Raw genomic sequence first — 25,156 nt, 5'->3', positions numbered from 1 at the left:
GGTAAGACTTATTGTGTGATGTGTAGATACAATACTGTCTTGTTATAATCAAATAGTGAGTCTGTAGTCCCTTCACTCCTCAGGGTTAGCAATGAGAGCAAAATTGTTCCTGATTGCTGAATGAGCTAAATAGTGACATTTAGCACAATTCCCTACTTTCAATCCTATCTCTCTGTATAGTCTGCTTTGCATAAAGTGACTTGAGACTTGCAGGATTTGGAGGCAATCTGATATTCCATACTGTAGATATACTTGTGTAAGTTTAACTTCAGATTAAAATTTGATTGTGTATCATTGATAATAATTTATATTCCATCAGTCACTGACAGTAAAAAGCAGTTGTTTTACATCAGCAAAGTGCATGTTCCTTCTTTAAATGAACACTGGTATTTTTGTCCCAGAGATTCTAGCGTCTACAGGACACAGTAGTTAGGTCTGTGTTCCATCCAGGTAGATTGCTGGTAAGCTCCCTCCACTATCTTCACATATTTTAGATAGTCAGGAATGTCTAGACTCTTCATTTTGGGTTTACTGTCTCCCAGTATTGATGGTTACAATGGCATACTTGAGTTATATGAGGTCAGTGCTTCAGCAGCACACATAAACTTCCAAAGATGTTTATGGAGACTTAGAAATATCAGTATTTTAAAATAAAGATGTTCTTGTTTGTAAAAATTCTAAATCAATATACAGTTAAAATCACAGCTAGCTTGTCTTTCTCCCCCCTAACACTCAGAAATGTGATTTTATATAAAAGTTAATTGTGATTTCTTTTTTCACTTGCCTTGAAGCAAAGGCATTTGAATTGTTTACTTCCCATTGAAGGCCATGTCCTCTAGGAAGCCTGCCTTTTGTCTGCCTTGCCTCTCAGCAAGTCATGGTTCCAGCCATAACATCTCAAGAACATGAGGTTTGCTTGGCTTTTTATCTCCAGTTCCTGACCATAGTAACTAGCATGTAGCACATGCTCAAGAAATATTTGGAATTCCAGTGAATGGATTCCATGAGTAAATGTACATTTCTGTCATTTTACATATAACTTAAGCAACCTAATTTTTTCATTTTAAAACTTCAGTGAACTTAACTGCTCCTAAATGTATTCATTTCACTCCTTGCACAATCTGTATGTTAACTATATTTTTACATAAGACTGAAGTATTAATTCTGAGGATAACACAAAGGAGTGTTAGACTTTAAAAGTCAGTCTGTTGCAGTGGTTCTCAACCTTCCTAAGGTTGTGACCCTTTAATACAGTTCCTCATGTTATGCTGATCCCAACCATAAAATTATTTCATTTCTACTACATAACTATAATTTTCCCACTGTTGCGAATCATAATGTAATATCGGATATGTGACCCCAAGGTGTCATGACCCACAGGTTGAGAACCACTGATATACTGTATCTGTGGTTTATTCATTTATAATTTAGTGGCATTTATTGAGAAACTCATTTTTTCATTCATTTGGTTAATAACCAGTAGAGAAAACATCACTTGAATATTATAACTTCCTATAGGGAACTTTCAGTCAGGAGGACAAAGCAGTAGTAAACTATAGAATACATGCAAAAATGAGGTCAGGCATATGGGAGTCTACAGGAATGGCAACTGAATAAAACTGGTAGAGAAACTCATTACCTCATGTCCAAGATGAAGGAAAAACCTAGGTGAAAATACAAAACGTATTTCTGTATGCTTTCATAAATCACTCAGCTGAGAATGAAGGAACCATGATTTCTGCCAGTTAATTGGTTGCTTTGGATTTCTCCAGCTTTGTGACAGGGAGCCTGTATCCTGCAAGTTAAGCGGAAGGTGAATCATTAAATGCTATGATTAACATAAGAATTTAACTTTTTGTTTAGAAATTATTTTAATGGGTATATTTGAAATTTTCTATTCATGAATAATTAGTATTTTTTTCTGATTCCATTCTATCAAATTATGTAACCTGGAGACAGCATAATTTGAACTAGGTTTATCCAGAATACTTTAAAATATAAGAGCTCCTACAGTGGTGTATCATCCCAAAGTTTGTTTGAGTTCGTCTAGGGAAGAATCTGTCAGGTGGAAAGATCAATAGACTATAGATACTTAATATCTATTAGAATGTCAACTTTTATTATGTCTCCGGCAATTACTGTGAAGCTTATACTAACAGCTTTTAGCATGGGTTACTGGTAGAGTCCTAAGGCAGAAGCAATATTATTTCATTTCTTAGTGCTTCATAGCTTTCACCTTTCTTTATTAGCTACTGTTTATGTTAACTATGATAGGTTAGTAAGATGCTTGTAAAACCAGGTGCTTTTGATGAACACTGAAACCACACAAGATATTATCATCTCTCTTGCTTGAGGACTGCATGCCTAAGACCACTTGGATAATAAACATTGAGGTGTGATTAGGACACATTTTTTTCTCCCTTTATGTGCCCACCTCTTTCTATAATGTCATACTGCTCACATGAGTAGAAATGAGGAGGAAATTTTAAAAAACATGTGCTACAATGGGGTGTTTGTTCTTAGAAATTTTAAAAACCTCATCTTCAGATTTCCAAGTTTAGAAAATTCATTTTGCCAAAACTAGTAATGTTTGTGTTTCTCACACATTATTACACTCATAAGGAACTAATATACAAAACAGAAATGTCATTAATTACAAGAAATGTGACTGAAAGATGATAATTCCTCAGTCTACTGGATAGCACTAATGCTCCATTAGCAAAATAGACTTGGAAGTTTTCAGTGCTCCAGTGAATGAATTCTGTTGAGTAAATGTACATTTGTACATGTCCATCATTTTACATACAATGTAAACAATCTAATTTGTTCATTTTTTAAAACTTCAGTAAATTTAACTGCTCTTATTTGTATTTTACTGCTGACAAAACTGTGTATTTCCTATATTTTATGTAAGATTGGAGTTATACCTAAGTTATACATCTTATGAAATGATGAGTCATACATGTGCAGCTTACTTATGAATACAGGCTCAGAGACAGCAAAGTTGGACTGAAGCTCTTGATTATCACAGTCATGAGAAGGACAATTTCCTTTTCTACCACAGTAAACAATACTCATGTAGAGACAGGACCTGAGTAACCTGGTCCTCAGTTGATCCTGAACCCAAGCCCTTTGGCTAGAAGCATTTTCTTTGTTACCTGTAATCTGTTGCCTTAATTGCTGTCCACATTCCTTAAGAAACTATTTAAAATGAGATTATTAGTAGTGGAAGGTATATATGTTAAGTTATTAGACTATGAATAGCTGTGTACTGACTGATTATTCCTTTGCTAGACATTGAATTATTTGATTATTTTCTTCCCAGAGCATAAGATTATTATGATTAGGGTTATTGTTCAACTCAATTTATTTGATTATATTAATCCATTTAATTGGTTTATCAGAACTTAGTTAATACTTTACTGATTATTAACTTGCAAGAGTGTCTTTCCACTGTTTGTATTGAATGGTAGCAAATCAAACAATAATTATCATAATTTAAAAATGATTCAAGTATCCAACAATAAACAGCAATCAGAAAAGAATAGAGAAAAGATGTGCCATCAGGCTCTTACCACAATTTTCTTCTCTTGTATTGATATTTTAAAAGATAGAAATTTCACCTTTCTTTATAAAGAGACTATTAGAGGGTGAGAAAATGATGGATGTTACAGTCATTTTAAAATATAGCTACCTTTTCAACTTATGCTTCAGTTTCAGCACTGAGAAAATGTTTTCCACTATTGGCCATTTGAGAATTTCAGGTATATAGATGATTTAAAATTTTTTTCTTCCTTTCCTCTGCATTGCCATAAAAGTTTAAAAACAAGAAGTGTGCAGCTAAAACTAAGTTGTACAGCTTAAATGCACTTGAAGTAAATTTCTCAGAATTCTCATCCTTCTCTTCCAGGCCTCAGCTTCCTAGCTGCCATTTATTGGGTTTCACATAGGCAAACAAAATGAAATACTTTTGAAAAGCATTTCAAATTTAGGAAAATGTGAACTAGATCACAACTAGTATAGTTAAATAATTCCTGTATGCCATGATTTATCAAGGATTTCATACTTTAGGGTAAAATGAATTGACTGATTAATGCATAAAAAGTACCTAACATGCAGACAAAATTTCTTGTTCTTTTCCCTAAAATGCAGTAATCAAGCACTGTGCAAATGCATGTTACTAAGAGCAGAGTCCATTTTTCAAAGGGATTGAAGTTTTTAGAAGGATCAGGCATTAGGAATGCAAAGGTGTTCACTTTTGTTCTTCTCAGCCTCTTTTGTTTAGTTGTTTTTACAGAGAACTGTTTTAACGCATCACTTTTTAAATTCTTTTAGTCCTAAGGACAGTATAATCATAGCACAAATTAACATTGAATATTTTAAATTGTAAATGGCACTGAAATGTCATTAGAAGTGGAAAATTTTAGCCGGGGGGTGGTGGCACATGCCTTTAATCCCAGCACTCTGGAGGCAGAGACAGGCAGATCTCTGTGAGTTCCAGGCCAGGCTTGACTGACAGCCTCCAAAACAATACAGAGAAACCCTGTCTCGTTAAAAAAAAAAAAAGTGGAAAATTTAATCTTAGCACATTGTCATTACAAGATGCTTTTATATTAGAATGACCCCTGCAAGTTCAAAGTCAGCATTTAGTGGAGCTTATCATCTATTCTCTCTTTCATTTATTTATCCACCAGTAAGCGTTCATTTGTCCAGTCAGTAAACATTTTTGGATGCATACTGTACCAGTTAGTGTGTTTTCATTTCACTGTATAAATCACTTTATTTTTAAAACTGAAAATTAAAAAAGATGTTTATTGTAGTTTTCCAGCAACAGTAAGCCTCTTCTGTGGCGATTCAAGTCCTCCCCCTTTTTTGTTTAATTTAAGAAGCACTTGAAAATGAGTTTTTTTTCCCCCTTAGTGTATGTGTCCCTTTGTACTTTCTGAACTTTTTCTCACAGCTTGGTTAGTTTCTCCTTCCTTGTTTGCCTCCCCATGCAGATTTTGCCTGCAGAAGATCAACAAGCTTAAAATATTATATATGAAACACTGGCAGCATGAAGCCTCCCGATTTAATTCACTAAAAGAAAACTATTTTAAGAATTATTGTATTTTTTTAAATTCCGGTGGACACTCATCATAGCTGAGATTTCTTTTTAGCTGAGATTTCTTTTTAGTGTAGTTTAGATCAGAATCTACGAGAATTAAAGGTGCCATGGAGACCTTAACATGCAGCTTCCCTATTTCTTCTATAACAAAATGCTAGCTAAGTTAATTTTATAAAGTTCCTTACACCTATCCTCCTCTTAACTGACATTAGAGTCTCTTGTTTCCTAACCCAAAGGGTTTTACTAAACACACCCCTACAAAAACAACTGTTCTCTTTTACTCGGAAATACTGGTTTTTCTAGTCGCTCAAACCCAGTTCTCTAAACTTGGCACCTTTTCAAGAAGTAGATATTTCAAATATGCATATTTAAAATATTGACCTAGTCATTGAATCAGGTAAATAACTCCTGTTGTGCATAAAGAACCATGGCACTGATTTACAAAATACTTTTGTAACTATAGACAGAACACCCTTCTATAGAATTTGAGCTTCATGATATTTGCTCTCTCTTCACATTCTAAGTATTTGATACATGGCACTCGTCTGTGAATTAAAATGTTTTACGGTGTTTCATAATTGTCTAGGAGCTAACTTCTTTATCTGAGTTTAACCTTTGAATTCCTTATTTGATCATGTTGTATTCTGTGCTCTTATCGTGCAACACTAACAAATTAGGATCAGTGAATTTTACTCATAATGGGCATTAAAGGCTATCAAATTAGCTGTCTGTCATTATTCCAAATTAATTGTTTACTGTTGTTAGTATTTCATATAATGCTTTTATCTATACAAGAGTAAATGAAATCCAGCATCATTTAAGCCATCAAATGAAGGATGACTAGCTTCAGAGGGGACAAACAGCCAGAGTTTAGGTGCCTTGATCTAAACACAGCCATGGATTCAAGTCTCTTTATTTTGCTTCCAAATGTTTCTCAACTACTGAGATCCACTTCATTGCAAATTGTTACTGAAATAACACCTGCCTGTTTTCTCAGAAGGCTGTCTGGTCCAAGTCAACAGGCTCATTGCTTGGGTGGTTGTTGCTATGTCTGATTGTTTTTTCTCTGCCCATAACCCTTTATGCTAATGAATGCAGGTAGGTATCATGGAAGAAGGACACAATAAAAAATATAGCTGGTCCCTAGGGCTAATTTTGTCATGCATTTCTGACAAATCAGATTGCTCTCTGAGCTTTAGCTATATATGAAAAGGGTATTTCAGTCTAAATTTTCATCCTTCTGCATGGTTTGCTAATGTTGTATGGGCTCCAGAGCCTTTGTGGAGGGGAGAGTTGCCATTATGAAGAAGCCTGCTTGCAATTATGAAGAAGTCTGCTTGCTAGAGCTAGCTGTAAAGTGTGAGGGATGCAGTATGAACCCCAGGAGTATTTTTACTGCTCACAAATTATCAAGTATTACATTATGAAAAGAACTCTTATGTGTATTTTAATTATAGTTTTTGCTCAACCAAGCACTTAATGTGTACAATATGTGAAAATGTTTTTTGAACATAATTTAGAACACATGACATTCTAAGCCACAAACTTTCTTTTTATGCGTGGCTTTATTCTATGGGCATCTCCTCATGCATTGAGTCAGAACTGTACTTTGTTAGATGTTATTTGAGAATCTGTGAATATTGGTTCCTTCACATCGCCTTTAACTTCTCCTTTATCCTCCCCTTGTTTAGCATTTAAGTAGTCCCAAGTATATTCCCCTTTAGAAGAAAATGTGCACTTATGGGTTCTCCTTAACAATGACTGATAGTATACTGAAGTGCTGTGATCCTACTTTTTAAACTGGGAGGCAGAGATGAAATCTTTCTGGAGGTTTTAATTGCACTATAGATATCTGTGTGGAAGACGTCTGTATTACAACACACTAGTCACAGATTACTATGAAAATGTACAAATTAACGAAGGAGGAGACCTTGTGACCTTTGATGATTTCATTTAGATAATGAATTACCTTAAGGCTCTATAATTACATATATGATTTTTCTAATAACCTGAAATCCATTCAAAACCATTGAAAATCATTGTGAAGGCATAATATAAGGTGTTTGAAAAGATTCTGAGTGGGTGTATGCTGAAATTTCATGACACTTTTAGGTTCTCATCACATTTACTTACATGTTTAATATATCATAGAAATAGTTTCACTAGAATCACAAGTAATCTTTAAAATGACTTAAGCCCTGAACAAATACATATTGTGCAAGTTTTGAGATTTTTGTGTGTATATGTGTGTATGAATATGTGTATGCTGAACCTCTGTATACAATAGGCAAGTGCACACGCAATTATGCTCAACCCTGGAGATTCTTTCTAACTATGATAAGAATAAATCACATACACACACTCACTCTCACATACAGACACACACTCACTCTCACACATAGGCACACACACTCACTCTCACACACAGACACACACTCACTCTCACACATAGGCACACACTCACTCTCACACATAGGCACACACACACTCACTCTCACACACAGACACACACTCACTCTCACACACAGACACACACTCACTCTCACACACAGACACACACTCACTCTCACACACAGACACACTCACTCTCACACATAGGCACACACACTCACTCTCACACACAGACACACACTCACTCTCACACACAGACACACACTCACTCTCACACACAGACACACACACTCACTCTCACACACAGACACACACACTCACTCTCACACACAGACACACACTCACTCTCACACATAGGCACACACACTCACTCTCACACACAGACACACACTCACTGTCACACATAGGCACACACACACTCACTCTCACACACAGACACACACTCACTCTCACACATAGGCACACACACTCACTCTCACACATACACCCTCACTCTCACACATAGGCACACACACTCACTCTCACACATAGGCACACACACTCACTCTCACACACAGACACACACTCACTCTCACACACAGACACACACTCACTCTCACACATAGGCACACACACTCACTCTCACACATACACCCTCACTCTCACACATAGGCACACACACTCACTCTCACACATAGGCACACACACTCACTCTCACACACAGACACACACTCACTCTCACACACAGACACACACTCACTCTCACACATAGGCACACACACTCACTCTCACACACAGACACACACTCACTCTCACACACAGACACACACTCACTCTCACACACAGACACACTCACTCACTCTCACACACAGACACACTCACTCTCACACACAGACACACACTCACTCTCACACATAGGCACACACACTCACTCTCACACACAGACACACACTCACTCTCACACATAGGCACACACACACTCACTCTCACACACAGACACACACTCACTCTCACACATAGGCACACACCCTCACTCTCACACACACACCCTCACTCTCACACATAGGCACACACACTCACTCTCACACATAGGCACACACACACTCACTCTCACACACAGACACACACTCACTCTCACACACAGACACACACTCACTCTCACACATAGGCACACACACACTCTCACACATAGGCACACACCCTCACTCTCACACACAGACACACACTCACTCTCACACACAGACACATACACACTCACTCTCACACATAGGCACACACACACTCACTCTCACACACAGGCACACACACACTCTCACACATAGGCACACACACCCTCACTCTCACACACAGACACACACACTCACTCTCACACATAGGCACACACCCTCACTCTCACACACAGACACACACTCACTCTCACACACAGACACACACACACTCACTCTCACACATAGGCACACACACACTCACTCTCACACATAGGCACACACTCACTCTCACACATAGGCACACACACACTCACTCTCACACATAGGCACACACACACTCACTCTCACACATAGGCACACACTCACTCTCACACATAGGCACACACACACACTCACTCTCACACACAGACACACACTCACTCTCACACACAGACACCCACTCACTCTCACACATAGGCACACACTCACTCACTCTCACACATAGGCACACACACACTCACTCTCACACATAGGCACACACTCACTCTCACACATAGGCACACACACACACTCACTCTCACACACAGACACACACTCACTCTCACACACAGACACACACTCACTCTCACACACAGACACACACTCACTCTCACACATAGGCACACACACACTCACTCTCACACATAGGCACACACTCACTCTCACACACAGGCACACACACAGACACACACTCACTCTCACACACAGACACACACTCACTCTCACACACAGACACTCACTCTCACACACAGACACACACTCACTCTCACACACAGGCACACACACACACACACACGACTAATGTTTTCTTTTGAAAATGTGTGCATGTGCTCATGGACTGGGATTCTCTCTGCTCAGAGAGTCATGGAAGTTGTTTATTAAAGTCATGCACTAGTTTCTAACTTTCTTCAGTTTTTATTCTTAGATTAGTTAGATAAGTACCAATTCATCATTTTAATACTCACACGATTCACAGAAAAGGTCTCCTCATATGCTTCTTTGACATTTAACTTTTAGGCCTCCTCTTTCCTTCTCTCCCAGTTTATTTGAGAAATGAGCACCATAGGTTAATCCATGAAGGATGCCACACACCTTTCCTGTTTCAGAGGAGGTTCCATCGAGGATTGGATGACACTCTCTTGATTGATTAACAGGAAAAAAGGCTTACATCTTACTTTGCAGCCTCATGATTGGAGATATGTGCCTGATGTAAATCTGCTTTCAATTACCTGTCATTTATGGTGAAAGCCTTGGGGGTAATTATCTCAATAATTCAAGCAATTTTAAAACCTTTTTTTCTTCATTGGAAGACAATCAGAATGTTCTGTCTTTGTAGTTGCTAGCCTTTGAATTGCATTTGTCAACAATAATAATAATATAGAGAAATTCCAGCTTCATTTTATACAAGGATGGGTGTGATAGGCATGGGCACACCCCCTCAAGTTTTAGTCTATCTTGATTTTCATTGTGAAAGGCTTCTGTTTTATCAGTTGTGGCAGAGTAGTTGACAGCCAAAAGATGTCTTCAGATTGTTTTATCTTTGAAAAATTCAGTTGAATAAAATAGGAAGTCACTAGCCTGTGAAAATGAGGAGGAAGCCTCTGGTCACATACTGTGGTCAGAGGTGGCAGAATGGTTTAGATCTGATGCTATCACAGAGGCTGTAAGATCAGTTTTTAAAGGAACTTTAACAGTGTCTCAGAGTTTAATGGCCCCAAGTATTTCAGATTTTGTCACACACACACACACACACACAAACACACACAGAGCCTACTTAGGTCATTTAGTGTTGCTTGTGGACATGGTGACATGAAAGGGGGGAGGTTCATGGGAGCCACATCCATGGGACAAAGAATTACGGCAACTAAGGAATGCTGAGCCAGGACAAATATCTTCTCTAGGGATGAGCCCTCTAATGGTCCTGAAACCAATATTCCTTGCTTAAAAAGCAAACAAACAAACAAACAAACAAAAACATAGACTATCGGTGTTATTGCTGAAACTTGAGGCGATAAAATATGTTTTGAGAGGAAGTTAAATAATAATCAGACCTTGTTCTCCGATCTGTTCCTCCACTGCAGTGAGAACCCTGCAGGGTCACATTTCAGTTGATTGGGGTCAGCCTGGCTGATGTGAGATCCCTGGTGGACGGTGCCTTTCTGTTTCTCACCTAAATGGAGCAGGCCACACAGATGTGGTCTGTGTTCTGTATTCTGTATAACGAGCATGGAACAGTTTGTATTTTAATTTCAAAAATTTGCCAGAGTTCCCTCATGCTCCATGCTTTTCCCATTATATTCTTGACAATTTGCTTTAAGCAGCTTGGCTGTATTTTTGTTCAGGGACTACAAGAAGGATTTAAAATAGAATAACAAAAATGCAACTGAAGGCTTGAGAAACGCTTCCTGAATTACAGATTTTTGGTTTCAACAAGAATCTTTTGAGCAAGGTATGGACACAGTATTCATGTCTGTTGCATGTTTACGACTAGACATTCCTTTCTGCACCAAACAAAAATAAATACAAAAATTAAGAAAATACTTTTTCATCATTTCTGATGTTTGGATTTTCTTGGAGGGAATAGTATTGTTTTGGTCAAAACTGCCACATCTTATAAAGTCAGAATAATGCGTATATGAAGATGAAAATTCCAGTTGTCCTAAACTTTGTGATTTCTCTCAGTTATGTGAAGTATAGGTTATAAAGGCTGTGCCCTTTTCTGCAATGTAGATTAATTCCAGTTTCCATGGACAGGCAGTATTTTGATAATTTACTCATCCTTCTAGTTTTCACTGTAGCACTGGTCCTAAAGATTCTTTTAAAGGCCCTTATCATTTCCATTAACAACAAGGAACAACAAAAATGACAGCAATGGTCAGACTATAATAATGAGCTACTTTACACTAGTTCAGCTTCCATCCATGGCTTGGTTTGCGTGTGCCATAATCTCGACACCAGGTAGAGTTATGCCCCTTTCTCAGTGACAGAGTGAGGTTTAGAAATATTTAATGAGTTGGTCCAAGTAGACGGGACTACTACTTAATAATGCCAGCTTAGCCTTATTCCAGATCCTGTCTCCATTATCAGCCGTCTTCAGCTTAGCTCATGTTCCATAAAGCTGTGTTAGCCCCACAAAGGTCCTCAGCTGACCAACCTAGTGAGTAAGGAGTCTATTCACTGAAATACCTTCGTGCTATCCCAGGGTCTTTGTCAGTTCATGAGTGTGAACCATGCTTTTCTTCTTCACACAATGACTTTAGACATTGCTCCTTTTTAGACCTGGGAAAGAAAAGTTAATTGTTTGTCACCTAGCAGTGAACACATTAAGTGATGATAAATGCCATTTGTAAAATTTTGGCTTTAATTCTTCTGGTCGGTAATATTTATAGATTCCCTCATTGAGATCTCCATTTATGGCCGTTGCTATTGTTTCCATAGAAGTCAGGAGTCTCAGAAACAGTGTGCTTGCTTTTGTTTTCTTGCTTTCTTCCCGTTGTTCGTGCTTGAATATTACCTCTGCAGTAGTTTCCTAGATTTTCTTCATTTCATTTTATAAATATTCTTAAATATTCATGTATTTATTTACTGTGTGTGTGTGTGTGTGTGTCTGTGTGTCTGTGCGCATGTGCGCATGTCATGGCATACTTGTAGAATTGAGAGGAAAACCTCTGGGAATTAGTTCTCCTTTTCTATTATGTAGGTCTCAGGGATTGAACTCAGGGCATCAGTCTTGGCAATAATTGCCTTTTTTTTTTTTTTTTTTTTGGTTTTATGAGACAGGGTTTCTCTGTATTGCTTTGGAGGCTGTCGGTCCAGCCTGGCCTCGAACTCACAGAGATCCGCCTGCCTCTGCCTCCCGAGTGCTGGGATTAAAGGCGTGTGCCACCACCGCCCGGCTGGCAATAATTGCCTTTACCAACTTCCTGGCCTTTGTTCCGTGTGTCTAATGCTTAACTAAAATACTGACAGGCATTGTGATTCAATAAATATCTGGTAAATGAGTAAATGAATAGATGAATGAAGGAATGGATACCATTTTTTAAATTATAAATTACAATGATGCCCTTTTAAAAAAAAAACTGCTGTAGAAGGCAGTCATTGTACCTTGATGATCTCACTCAAACAGTGTGGATGAGTGGGTTGCTGAATGAGGATACAAACTTAGCAAATGAGACATCAGTATGCATGTTTTTTATTTCAGGACACTACAAAACTAGAACAAAGCCCACATGAAAATACTATCATGCAATGATATATAATTAAATTCAAACTGTTGAAAAACAATCTTGAAAAACCTCCAGTCCTATCTGTCTTGTGTAAGATCGCTGGTAAATATGCTGTGTGGAAACCAAAGGAAATGATATTTATTTATATATCTTTTTAAATGAGGGTGTGGTTTTCCGTTGATTTTTATAAGCTATATGTATGGTAATAGCGTAGTGATAGAGACATAAGACATACGCTTCACAATTTTTTGCCTTTCTACAACACAGAGAGCCATGTAAATTGGGTCGTAATATGCTTTTAATGTCTGGGAGTGCTAAAAGATTTTAAAAGAATAATGGAAAGTGTTGTAGCAACAACAAAAAGTAATAACAAATCTAGAGATAATGGCGTATAAGTGATGAGGAAGGCACTATAGAAGGCTGGCTTGTTGTGGCTGGAGGCCAAACCTTGCTTGTTCCAACTGATAGTGATCAAATGGAAAATAATCGTTGCACTGACAACCTGTGAAGTTGCATCTTTAGTGAAGCGAGGCTTAGTAGAGAATAATTGCCAGAAAGTGACACTTAAGACAGTGAACATCAGAGCAGAAAAACACCCTGGTAATAAAATGCATGTATACACTCTGGGGAGGAAAAATTCCATGCAAATTCAAGTGCTATCTCCTGCGAGTACCACTGGGCGAGTGTTGGTGTTAAATTTCAGTGAAATGAGTGCTTCAAAGTGTAAGGTTTGAATGCTGAATGCTGTAATACTATCAGCAGAGTTGAAATTATTGTAATGAATCAGAGCTTTGTAATGGGCAGCTGAGTGTTTCAGATAAATCTTTCAGAGTTCATCATTATCCAATGAAATTATTGCTCACCAGATCTGAAATAACAAATCTGTGGCCTTGACATTTAATCAAAGCATGAAAACACATTTATTGAGTCTCATATTTGAGATTATTGCTGTAGCAGTGCCCCAATTAAAGCATGTGGATTTTAAAAGTTCCAATCGGATGATAAAATGTAAAATGCTTGTTATCCACATACAGGTTCTTTTATTCATGGCATCATGTGTGGTTGCCTTTTCTCAAATATGCTTATTTTGTGTTTTAATGAAGGGAAATGGCTTTAGTCTAAATTTATATACATATATTAAACAGTTACCCAGGCTCTTTTTAAGAGATAGAGTAGTGAAAATGTTGAATGGCTAGTATTCCTCTGAATGGTCAGTTGAAAGTAAATTGTCTACGAGGAAGTGTTGAAAAATAGTTTGTACCTGTTACAGGCCTGATGTATCGCACTAAAACGTTTCACAGTTGCATAATTTGAATTCTTATACTTCAAATATAAATGCCCTCTGGCTTATTAAGAAAGGTAGAAAAGGGTGAGGATGAGAAAGGAAAGGAATTCGTGTTTCCCTTCTTTTCACATCCTAGAGAGATTCCAAGTATTGTCTATTCATGAGCATCTGCAAATCACATTGCAGCTTAGCTGTCTCTCCTCTGATCTAATAGAAACTTGGATTGTTTTCTAGGATTTACATCCTGAGTAATTGTTTTTGCATTTTAATATAGAAGGAAGTAAACTGAATAAATGCATAACATATCAGATATGCTATTAAGCAAATGATTCTGTGTGGTACTGTTGAATGAGTGTTTTCCTTTACTCGTCTGAGCAAAACACAAATTTCTCCAATTATTTTTAAATTGATTGTTCTTTATTGTTGCCCAAGGAAAAGTGGGCAAAATCTGTTTATCTGTTGAGTCCATTTCTTTTGTCTAGTATGATGCCCTAGCCCACAACAGTCGCCACACAATCCAGGTATCTGTGTCTGCAGGTCTGTAAGGGCCCTTTACCACGGCACCCAGCATGAGAATTATTTTTTCACACCATCTTACTTCCTGTTATTATAGTGTTATTTAGAAAGCTCTAGTCTCTTCTAGCAGATGTGTTTTCCTAATCTTTGCCCTGTTGCTTCTGTAACTGCAAATATGATATCTACAGGCCACATGAGGGAGTCACCTACAAACTCCCGTGAAGCTGTGGTGTGCTTGTCAGACCAGCATCTGAAGAGGTCAAAAAAGTTGTCATGCTTGACACAGAGTTGGAAGAATGAGGTCACATGTTGTTGGACGCCTGCAGTCCTAGCATTTGGAGGTCAAGTCAAGAGGATCTTCCTGGGGCATTATAACAAGATTTTGTATCAGACATACAGAGGGAAGGGAAGATATAAAAATAAAACAAACAAAAATAAGCAGCAAAACTAGCAATGATGTGTGAATTGATTTTAGATACCTTGCCTCCTAGTTTGTGTGTGTGTGTGGGGGGGTGCTCTGTATAAGAAGTGGGTCAGGAATGAGTATTCTATTGTACTAAGCAGAAAGATAGTAAGCTGCTTGCTTCGGTGGGTGCTAACACTGGTGTGACATGTCCTAAGGTCCTGTGTAGCATGCTTGTGGAAATGAGATTAAGGATGTTTCCCAGAATGGTAAAGGTGTCTGTTCTGACCTAGGAAAATAAACATGCCTTTGCTGGTAAGTTAAGAATTGGGCCATAGACTCTTGTTGGGAATGTTGTACAGGGATTCAATACATGTGTTACTGTTGGTAAAAGTGGGAATGCTATAGGCAGTATCTCTACCATGCTCTAGACACACAGGCAAGTAGTATTTTCATAGACTTCTTTTCCTTTCCCCCTTTCCAAAAATATGTGTCACAGATAATATAAATGGCAAGGATGAAAATCAGGCCCATTCTTAACACTGTGAAAAAAATAGGTCTCCTACCAGGAGTTTTGTCTCCCTAGGGTGGGAGGAACAGTAAAGGGAAAGCTGTACTTGTTTCTTAAAAGGTGCTCCAAGAGACAGTTCCCAACAGCAAGCTAAACAGCATGTGGCAGTTGCCACAGCAACCCATTTTTGTGATTTGCAGAATAAGCAAGCAAACTTGATGCAAATTGTCAGTCAATGAATTTTGTTCTCATGGAAGCTGGTAACATATGTAGCCTTGTTTGGCCAATTTATGTACATTTGTGATGCTTCATTCTCATCTACTTTCAATGTGCTGTCATGTATTAATATTTCATTCTTCAGCTGTATAATTTCTGAGCTGTATATATGATGTTAGCTGGAATAACTAGATGTCAGACTTGCAGGAGGGTTGTTACTGCAAAATGAAGGTTATTTGACATCTGTTTAGCAATTCTTTAGCATATTGATGTATCAATTCTTAAGTTTATGAAGAAAACTCAAGTTAATTTTCAAGGACATTTAAAAAGAGTTTAAATGACTATTTCTTTTCTAATCTACATGGGTAGAAACATTTTTCTCTCCATGAGACCTATGCTGCAGCAATGGTCCTAGCTCTGGGATGAACATTCCCAAAATGTCATAAGATCTCCTTGGTGCTCTGCATTCTAGCAAGTGGGTCTCCATGTCAGACTCTACTCTATATTTACAGGCTCCTGTTCTCCGTGTCCCTTCCTTCCTTTTACCTTTTACCTGCATAAGGCTCTCTCTCTCTCTCTCTCTCTCTCTCTCTCTCTCTCTCTCTCTCTCTCTCTGTCTCTCTGTCTCTCTCTCTCTCTCTCTGTATCTCTATCTCTCTGCTTTCCTATTCACTGAAGTTATGACCTTCACAGTTTGAATCAATTTTGTTTGTGCTCTAATGGAATAAGACCCTGATTGTTTCTATACGTATTTAAAGTGGGGGTGAATGAAACACAACTTACCTGGAGTCCACAAATGTCTCGTCTCTCATGGTCCCTTAGAAAGTACCCACGTTTGCCATCCCTTCCCACAACCTTGCCTTTCCCTTCAACTCAAGCCTGTTGTCAGCACTTTCTCCTAAACCAACAACAGAATAGACTAAGTAAAGGGGTAATGCTGTGACTGTTATGGTATTTATCTTGATTTCTAATGACTGTTGACAATTGTACTTGGTAATTTCATTCAAACTCTTCTATCCTTTTTATAGTTCATATGATGATAGCATAAGCATACTAAATGGAAAACATATAAACTGGAATCAAGCAACTGAAGTGAGGACATTACTTAACAAAAAATTCCAAATATAAATGGTTACTCTCTAAGATATTATTGACTTATGTATTACTTAGCTGTGGTAATGGAAACAGGACATAAAGGGAACTGGAGAAATAAAATTATATAATTTTTGTCTCTCCTCTGCTTGGGGTTTCATAATTGCTAATTCTGGTTTTTAAAAAGGCTCAAAATGTGTTAGGGACAAATATATCCATGCCTGTAGGAAGGAGGTGATCCCTCAGCAGAAGGTTGTTTCTCTAGCACACTGGACTTAGAGAATGATCCTCTGACCCCAGAGACAGAAATGGGTTTAACTGGGGCTTTGGCAGTGAAATAAAGCTTTTGTCTCAAACCTGTCTTCCATGGGTATTGCTTTTCCATGCCCCACTTTACTCTATACTCACCCCTAAAATTTCTTAAACAGTAAATGCAAACCTTTTCGTTCTCTCTTTTTCTGTCTTGTGCTCACAGAACAGTATTCAATAGAAGTAGTCTACTACTTTAGGAGCCAAACACAGACTCTGGTTTTCAAGCAATTATGTGTCACTGTCTCCTTAACTGGTAAAAGATGAGTGACAATGATGCTCATATGACAAGAATATTGGAAAAATTAAATATCTGAAGTTTTCAGTACAAATTCATCTCAAAGTCATCACTGATGCCAATCATTATCAAATTAATTTTACTTTCATCGAATTGCTACCTCATTGGAATCTGTTGTACCTTATATTTAGTTTAGTGGGAGAGATGTAGTAACAGAATTGGCAGAGCAAAGAGAGCTACTTGGATGGCATTTGCCTGATTTTCAGAAAGGGTTGAAGAATTTACTTGCCTAGTAGACTTTTTTCCTCATTATTTTTGTGTAAAAAATCTCTTACAGTCTGGTGCTGTCTGATGACACATGTTAAAAGAAGATAGTAATTACATACCATTACAGCTCAGCATGGCAAGATTTTACAACCCTTAATGGCCAGCAGATATTTTAAAAGTATCCAGTGTTTACATACTTTTGAAAGTATACACATGTGTGCATATATGCTTGCTCATACAGGAATAGGGCTATAAAATTCAGTTGTCAACTATATATATATATATATATATATATATATATATATATATATATATCAAAGAATTCCTTTCAGATCTTTTTGAGATATTGGATATGGGTAGATATTGGTTCTTGAGCTGGAGAAAATGAGCTCTTATAGAAGTTGTTCATATTAAAGGGGATGTTGTTCTTTAATCCTTGCAAGAATTGCCAATAAGAAGACATATGAGAGTAAAATGAAATCCATCCCTGTGAAGTTCCAGTGAGGAACGGACTTGTGTGGTCTTACAGACCATGTTACCAACAGCCATTCAGAAAATAGTTTAGCCACCCAGTGCTCAATATTCCCAACTGTGCTTTCATTTGAGAGGAAACTTACAGAAATGTTTTTACAAAAGTTTCAAACTGCAATGACACCATCATCCAAACACGATCATTACAGAGCAGATGCTTTAAAACCTTTTATTGACTAGAGCAGGGGAATCTAAGGTTTGGATTCGAGGTGGAATGCCCATGAGGAGTAGTAAATCTTACCATACAAAGACAAGGTTTTATTCTCTGGTTTTAAAAAATATAAATAGGAAATCTGTTGTTTCTGTGGTTGCATTCTTGTGAACTTTCATTTTAGTAATTTTTCCCTCATTTGTTTTCTTTTCCTGGTCTAAAAAATGAAACTTCTGGAAGTCAAAGGCAAATGCCACTCTTTCCCCTGCCACTTCTATTACCACATCTCCACCCCTACAATCAGGTTGGGACACAAATTCAAAACAGCAAACTCAGTACATTGACATGCTTGTTGAAGAGTAATATGTTAATGTCAATAAAATGCCAGTCCAGATGAGGCGTCATAGAAAGTGACTGTGTGTTGGTGAGGAAGCTTCTTCTAGACTACAGCTGAGAGTGTGCAGGTAGTGGGTTCTTTATGGAGCATGTCCTGCTGAGTTTTTCCTGGAGGGTTGAGTAAAGACAAATTATAGTCTGTACTTTGTGAAATTTCAGCCTCATGCCCAGTGAAGTATTTGCATCACCTGGTTTTGTTCCAGTTGTTTATTTAAATAATGGGGTTACTTTGAGCAAGTAGCATGATGCTTATCTAGTCCTCCCGGTTTGTGGGTCCGTTTTATTGATTCTGACTCTGTATTCGACGACATTTGAAATCAGCTCTCGAGACAGTGTAGAATTCACTCATCCGTTTGGTGGTCCTTCCTTGGTGGATCTCAGTGGGACTGTGATAGGATGTATGAGACATGCATGCATAAGCACACAGGCAAATATGACTTTTCCTATTTTAGATGTTCCTTTTAAGGACATGATGTCCCATTCCAAGCAGCCCTCATCTGAGACCCAAGAGAGATGGGTGGCATGTCTTATTACCAGCTGACTCAATTCAGTTCTTATAACCAAACCTCTAATTATGTAGTCACACCCTCTTCTCAGTCTATGCTTTGGAGATAAATACAATATGGTATACCTATTGTGTGTATATTTTGTATAAATTCAAGCATTTTTCACACATTCAATTTTTACTTGATAGACAATGTACCAGCAAAGGCCTTTGATTATCTGCTGTTTGCTACTTACGACTTTATTTTTGTAGAGTTTCCCTAGAGTGTCTGAGGTGTCACTCTCAGGGTTTCTGAAATTCTGCATTTAAATAAAATTATCAAGGGAGTTTGATATAGATCCGCGTGGATAAAAAAATATTTGAGTATTTGCTGTGATACATATGCCACTTATTGTCAATCTGCACCAACTATGAATGTATCCCTTCTTGTTAACGGAAATGAGAGGTCACTTTGGAATGAATGACCAAGTAGTGTATTGTCTTAGACTATCTCTGCCTTCAAAGAAGTCATTGCCAAGGAAAACACAAGGCAGCATGTTGCTATGTAACCAGGTATGACGGCGGGAAGTGGAGAGCATCTTGCTCCGGTGAGGTTTACAGCTGAGTGTGTTAGAACCTCTAGTACAGTGTGGGGAAAGATGGATTTGTGCTGACCCAGGAGAGGGGTCAGCAGGCTTGATGGGGAAAATTACTTATGGGACTCATTTAAACTTAGAAATGCTCCTCATCTTTTCCAGATATTCAAAGCATAGAAAAATAATAGAGAATTGGCAGTGTCTTCCAAACTGACTCATTTTTTAGGAGCAAAATGATAAGTTCAGAGCATTGTTCTCATATAATATGTAACATGTTGATTGATGGTCAAGAAAACTTTAGTTGTCTTACACTCAGCCTCTGTCCTCTAAAAATGTCATAGAAATCTTAGAGGTTCATTAAGTCCTTCTGTAATTCAACCATGATCATTTTAGTGTATATTGCATTCTCTGATTATGAAGATTAATAAATACATTTGAATGGAAATTCTTAATTAGTTGAATTATACTGTGTTCATTATTCATGAAATAAGATTGTACTGATAAGTTTTACCATGTGGAATAGTGATAAAGACTGACTAACTGTTGTAGCAGATCTTTGCTGAGGAACTGAAGACCGTGAGCCTGTTGTTGGAAATGTTGGTGAAAATGATAAACATTGGCCTTTTTCTAAAACGATGTCATTGGCATGGGACAATAGCATTCTTCTTGATGGTATGTGTTTCACAATCACATTTTTAAAAAAGGCTGAAATCAGGCCTCTGGCACTGGAAATTTCTCTCTCTCTCTCTCTCTCTCTCTCTCTCTCTCTCTCTCTCTCTCTCTCTCTCTCTCTCTCTCTCTCTCTCTCCCCTTCTTTAGAAACAGGTGTTCTCTGTGTAGCCATGCAGTTGCTTAGTGGGATTATTATCAATCTATATTGAAATTTAAGGCACATGAGCTAAGGTTTGCAGTTTTCCTTTTGACCATTGTTATATGTGTGACCTCAGACGATGAAGCATGTTGAATTTTACTTTAAAAAAACGGGAAGCCGTACCCTGTCTGAGGAGTGGTGGGTGGTGGGGGGGGGGGGAAAGGAGAAGGTAGCAGGAGGAGGGGAGTAAGAACTGGGATTGGTATGTAATGAAATATAATTTAATACAAAATGCAAGAAGGTTCCTTACCGCCTGAAGCTCACCTGTCCTTTGTGAGCTGCATTATACAGCTCACTGCAGTTGATGTAATGAATATCAACAGTTAACTATAAATAAGTAAAACCCCGCCCTTCTCAGAGGAAAAAAAGAGAGCATATGAATGAGTGCAGCGAAGAGCTTCTTCTTGACCTGCGTGTGATGTGAACTGATAGTGTGGTGTCGCTTGGTGAGTGAGTAACCTGAGCCTAGCAGGGCAGCTTAGAGAAGTTGAGTCACTGGGAGGCAGGGTTGACCTGTATGACATGAATGGGTGTCCTGTAGAGCCAAGCTGACTTTGACTTTCTATCCTGTTCATTGGTTCTTATAATTACTTTATTTTTTAAGTGTGTTTTACTCATTTATAAGTGGAATTGATAATAATACTTCATATGGCTGCTGTGAGTATTAATTAAGGACTTAATTAATTAAGGACACTTTGTCATTCATAGGCTACCTTTACTTGAGTCAATAGAGTGTTGTCTGAGAGACTTAATGTGGTTTGAACTTACAGGTTTTCTGCTTACATAATTTATGCCACAATATTTATTTTAATTTTTTATGTCTTTGACCATTTTGTTCAATACCAACCTAGTGTAAATGAAAAATGGGACTTTGAAAGGAAAGTCGGATTTGCTTGCTCTTTAAAAACAAAGTGAGTTATTAAGGAAACGTTATTTTGGCAACAGGCTGACTGATTTTAAAGAGGTGGCTGAACATCACCTGAGACAGTCTTTGAGCAACTGTATTGTTTATAAAAACATGTGTGGATGATAAAGTGCAGTCAGAGGAACAAATACAAATGACATATTTAGAAAGAGAATGCATTCAGCTATTCGCAGCAAATTGACTTGTTGAATGAAGAAAGCTATGCGCATGTCTTGTAAAGACTTTTATATATTTTTCATGCGGGAATTACTACAGCCAGAGTTCCCCATTACTACAGCCAGAGTTCCCCAGGCTTGTGTGTGCTTTGAATATGTTTCTGTCCATGCGTGGTGCTCATGTGGTTTGCTCTTTGCATCCCATGGCCCTGTGTCTTTGGTGATGGAGCCCTAAAGCTGGACCCTTTCCGAAGCACCTGCAGTGGGAGGCCATCACCCCCTTGCCCTTTGTAAGAATTAGAATACCATCTTCCTAACTATATATTGAAGTGATTCCCTGCGACTACTGAAATTTTAGCAAAGGTCACTGAGCTCCCCTGTGTCCTGCAGGTGTTGAATACTCTGCAGAACATATTTAGTACTCAGGGTTTCTAAGGCTGACTTTTGATAAAAATAGAATGAAGCAGAGGCTAGAAACACTGCTGGAAGCTCTGGTAAACTGGGATTTTTTTAGGCATATAAATGTGATTATAAGGAGAATATTGTAAATATATAGAGACAAATATGAGTCATATAGTGACAATATATGTCTGGTTTTAGTATATCTTGATTTTCCCTTCCTTCCTTCCTTCCTTCTTTCCTTTCTTTCTTTCTTTCTTTCTTTCTTTCTTGTTTCAAGACAAGGTTTCTCTGTGTAGCTTTGGAGCCTCTCCTGTAGACCAGGTTGGTCTTGAACTCAAAGAGTTCCGCCTGCCTCTGTCTCCTGAGTGCTGGGATTAAAGGTGTGTGCTACAACTGCCTGGTCCTTTGTCCCTTTCTTCTTTCCTTCCTTCCTTCCTTCCTTCCTTCCTTCCTTTCTTTCTTTTTTCTTCCTTCCTTCCGCTCTCTCTCTCCCCCTCCCTCCCACTCCCCCCTCTCTCTCTGTCTGTCTCTCCTTCCCCTTCTTTAGAAACAGGGGTTCTCTGTGTAGCCATGCAGCCAAAGTAAACTTACAAGTTTGTTGACCGTGTGACTTAAATGTCCCAAGTTTTGTCATGAGCCTGTAGTGTATTATAGATAAATTATTCCAGTGACTGGATCGACTAAAACAAGTTGGCTTTCTTTATAATCCTTGTATTAATTTAGTCGTTTTAGAAAAACATGTGTAAGCCATTTTCACTACCATAGTGAAAACAGAGCTCCTATGTTTCCTGCAGTCAGAGCAACCAGCATCTTCACTCTGCTCCCAAGGGCTGTGAGTATGAGCCTTTCTGAAGGCTCCTGCCCAGCTCTGGCACATGTGTGAGCATCACTTCAGGAGTGTCTATGGCTGGTCCTGGGCTCCCTGCTTTATACAGACAGAAAAACTCAGTTTCCCTTCCTGCTCCCATAGGTCCCAATGGTTTCCACCACTGCTTACAGGGAACTGGTTCCTGATGCAAAACTCTCCATTGTGCCTGTTAGGACAGGAAGGAGGAGATCTGTGAGGAAGGACCCCCTCTCCCACTGCCTGAGTGAGCTGCTGTGAGCTCTTGGTGTTCTGCCTGTTAGAAGTACAGCATAGTGCACTTCTTTGGGGATTATTGTTGGTTTTTTTTTCTTTTTAAAATTCGGGATATTTTTGCTCATTTCAAAGACTACATTGCTTTTAAAGTAAAATATTTATCACTTAGGTTCTCAGACTAAAATATTTTGTCAGTGGAGTTTTTTGGCCCTTTTACTTTGTTATTTTGTAAACGGAGCAGTTTACATCTCTAAGTTAGTAGCTCTCTGGATGGTTGACTAACCAGGAAGGAGACAGGAGGGGTGAGTTCTCAGTGTACATTCACTCGTGTTCTCATGGAGGGACGTCTAGTCACCTGAGAACTTGCATCATGATTTTTGGTAACCCAGAAAACCCCTGAGGAACCTATTCCACCTCTCCATCCAGTTTTTGAGACCTATGTCCCTCATCTGACGATCAAAGTGCTCATCTCGTCAGACAAACATGTGGCCTTAGACCTAAAGATTATGTGTTGTTTAAAATTATGTAAGGCATGTAATATGCTTTCATGAAACCCTCCCCACTCCCTCCCCCTGGCCCACCTCCTTCCATAAGGGGGAAGTGTCAGTCTGCTTGAGGTGATGTGGCCCTCACTAGGCCCTCAGAGCTCCGCCGGGTAGTCCTGTGTCCATGCATGCTTGTCTGCACTAAGTGGTGTTTCTCTTATTTGACAGAGACATGGCATTTATGAACTGCAACTTAAGAAATGTAGATTTTATAGATATCCACGTGGAGAACAAAGGACTAGGAAAGAACAGTCTAGAGAGTGAGCTAATGAAGAAGAAATGTGGCTTCTGGTGTTTCAGATGTGACAAGGAGTACTACTCTGCCTCTGGCTACTCACTCAAGCCCTTGGCTCCTCCCATGTCACCATATAATAGGACCTCAGTGTCTAAGACAGAAGTCTTAGAAGAATGATCATTATCTTGTCTACCCTGGCCTTCCAGGTTGGTCAGAGGGACAAATATGAAAAAAGTGCTCTGTGAACAAAACACAAATATCCATAATTACCATGTCCTTATCCATTTTTCATATCCTTCCTTATTTCCCAAAGGTCTAGAAGTCTGTTAATTATTGTTTTGTTATTCAAAGTTGGGAGAACACTTTAGAAACCAAAATTTTAGAAAGGAAAAGGAATTGAGCTGTGAAATAGAGAAATGGCATTGCTTATAAAGGCTGTCACTCTGAAAATGAGGAAAGCAGTGTGGGTTTGGAAAGACGGTTACATTGTTTTCTTTCGTCATGTACAAGCCAGGCATGGGTACAAGAAGGGGACAGAGACAGAGAAAGCTATTAAGTACCTTAAATTATGTGAAACAAAAATAATGTAGATTATTGTGGAAATGTACAGCGTATAATTAGCAACTGTATCTCTAGATGAAGGATAACGAGTATTCTTACTAAGATTTTGAACAGCAAGGCAACACTCTAAACTGTATGACTCACCTTCGAGTGTAATGGACTATAAATAAATGGGAACCGGGGGTTTGGAATGCCCGTGTGTTATACACTTGAAATTATCACTGCTATTGGATGACAGTAACTTCTGCTCCCACAATACTTGATCTGGATAAATGATGTATTTGCATCTTTCTATGAGACAGAGTAGGCCAACTTTGAATAATGGAATGAACATTAAAAGGGTTTCTGCTCTAGAACTCTGCAGTTTAGCTGAACAAATTCCAATTCCAATGATGTTTTATTTCATTATAATTATAAAAATGTTAAACTCTCTGGGTCTCTTCACCTGTTAAATGAA

General features: G+C 38.3%; 2 protein-coding genes across 7 annotated transcripts in view; one reads left to right on the top strand and one right to left on the bottom strand.

The window, feature by feature from the left end:
- The window catches only part of Immp2l (inner mitochondrial membrane peptidase subunit 2), an 871,559-nt gene that overhangs the window by 407,264 nt on the left and 439,139 nt on the right, over positions 1-25,156 (top strand). The window lies entirely within an intron of this gene.
- Positions 1-25,156, bottom strand: part of Lrrn3 (leucine rich repeat neuronal 3) — a 32,402-nt gene that overhangs the window by 3,353 nt on the left and 3,893 nt on the right. The window contains exons 2-3 of one of the 4 annotated variants that reach the window (XM_013117867.3): positions 11,890-11,982; positions 1,640-1,795 (exon numbers count right to left, since the gene is read on the bottom strand). The exons of 1 other annotated variant lie outside the window; for it this stretch is intronic. The gene's annotated coding sequence lies outside the window, so the exon portion shown is untranslated. Of the gene's footprint in view, positions 1-1,639; positions 1,796-9,668; positions 10,148-11,889; positions 11,983-25,156 lie in introns of those variants that run through there. 2 more of the 4 variants (XM_040743201.1, XM_013117866.3) reach the window with 2 other exon arrangements.

The sequence above is a fragment of the Mesocricetus auratus genome, unplaced genomic scaffold, assembly GCF_017639785.1.
Source record: "Mesocricetus auratus isolate SY011 unplaced genomic scaffold, BCM_Maur_2.0 Super-Scaffold_15014, whole genome shotgun sequence".
Lineage (NCBI taxonomy): Eukaryota > Metazoa > Chordata > Mammalia > Rodentia > Cricetidae > Mesocricetus > Mesocricetus auratus.
The sequence above is the reverse complement of the archived record's forward strand: the minus strand, read 5'-3'. Positions and strand labels throughout refer to the sequence as shown.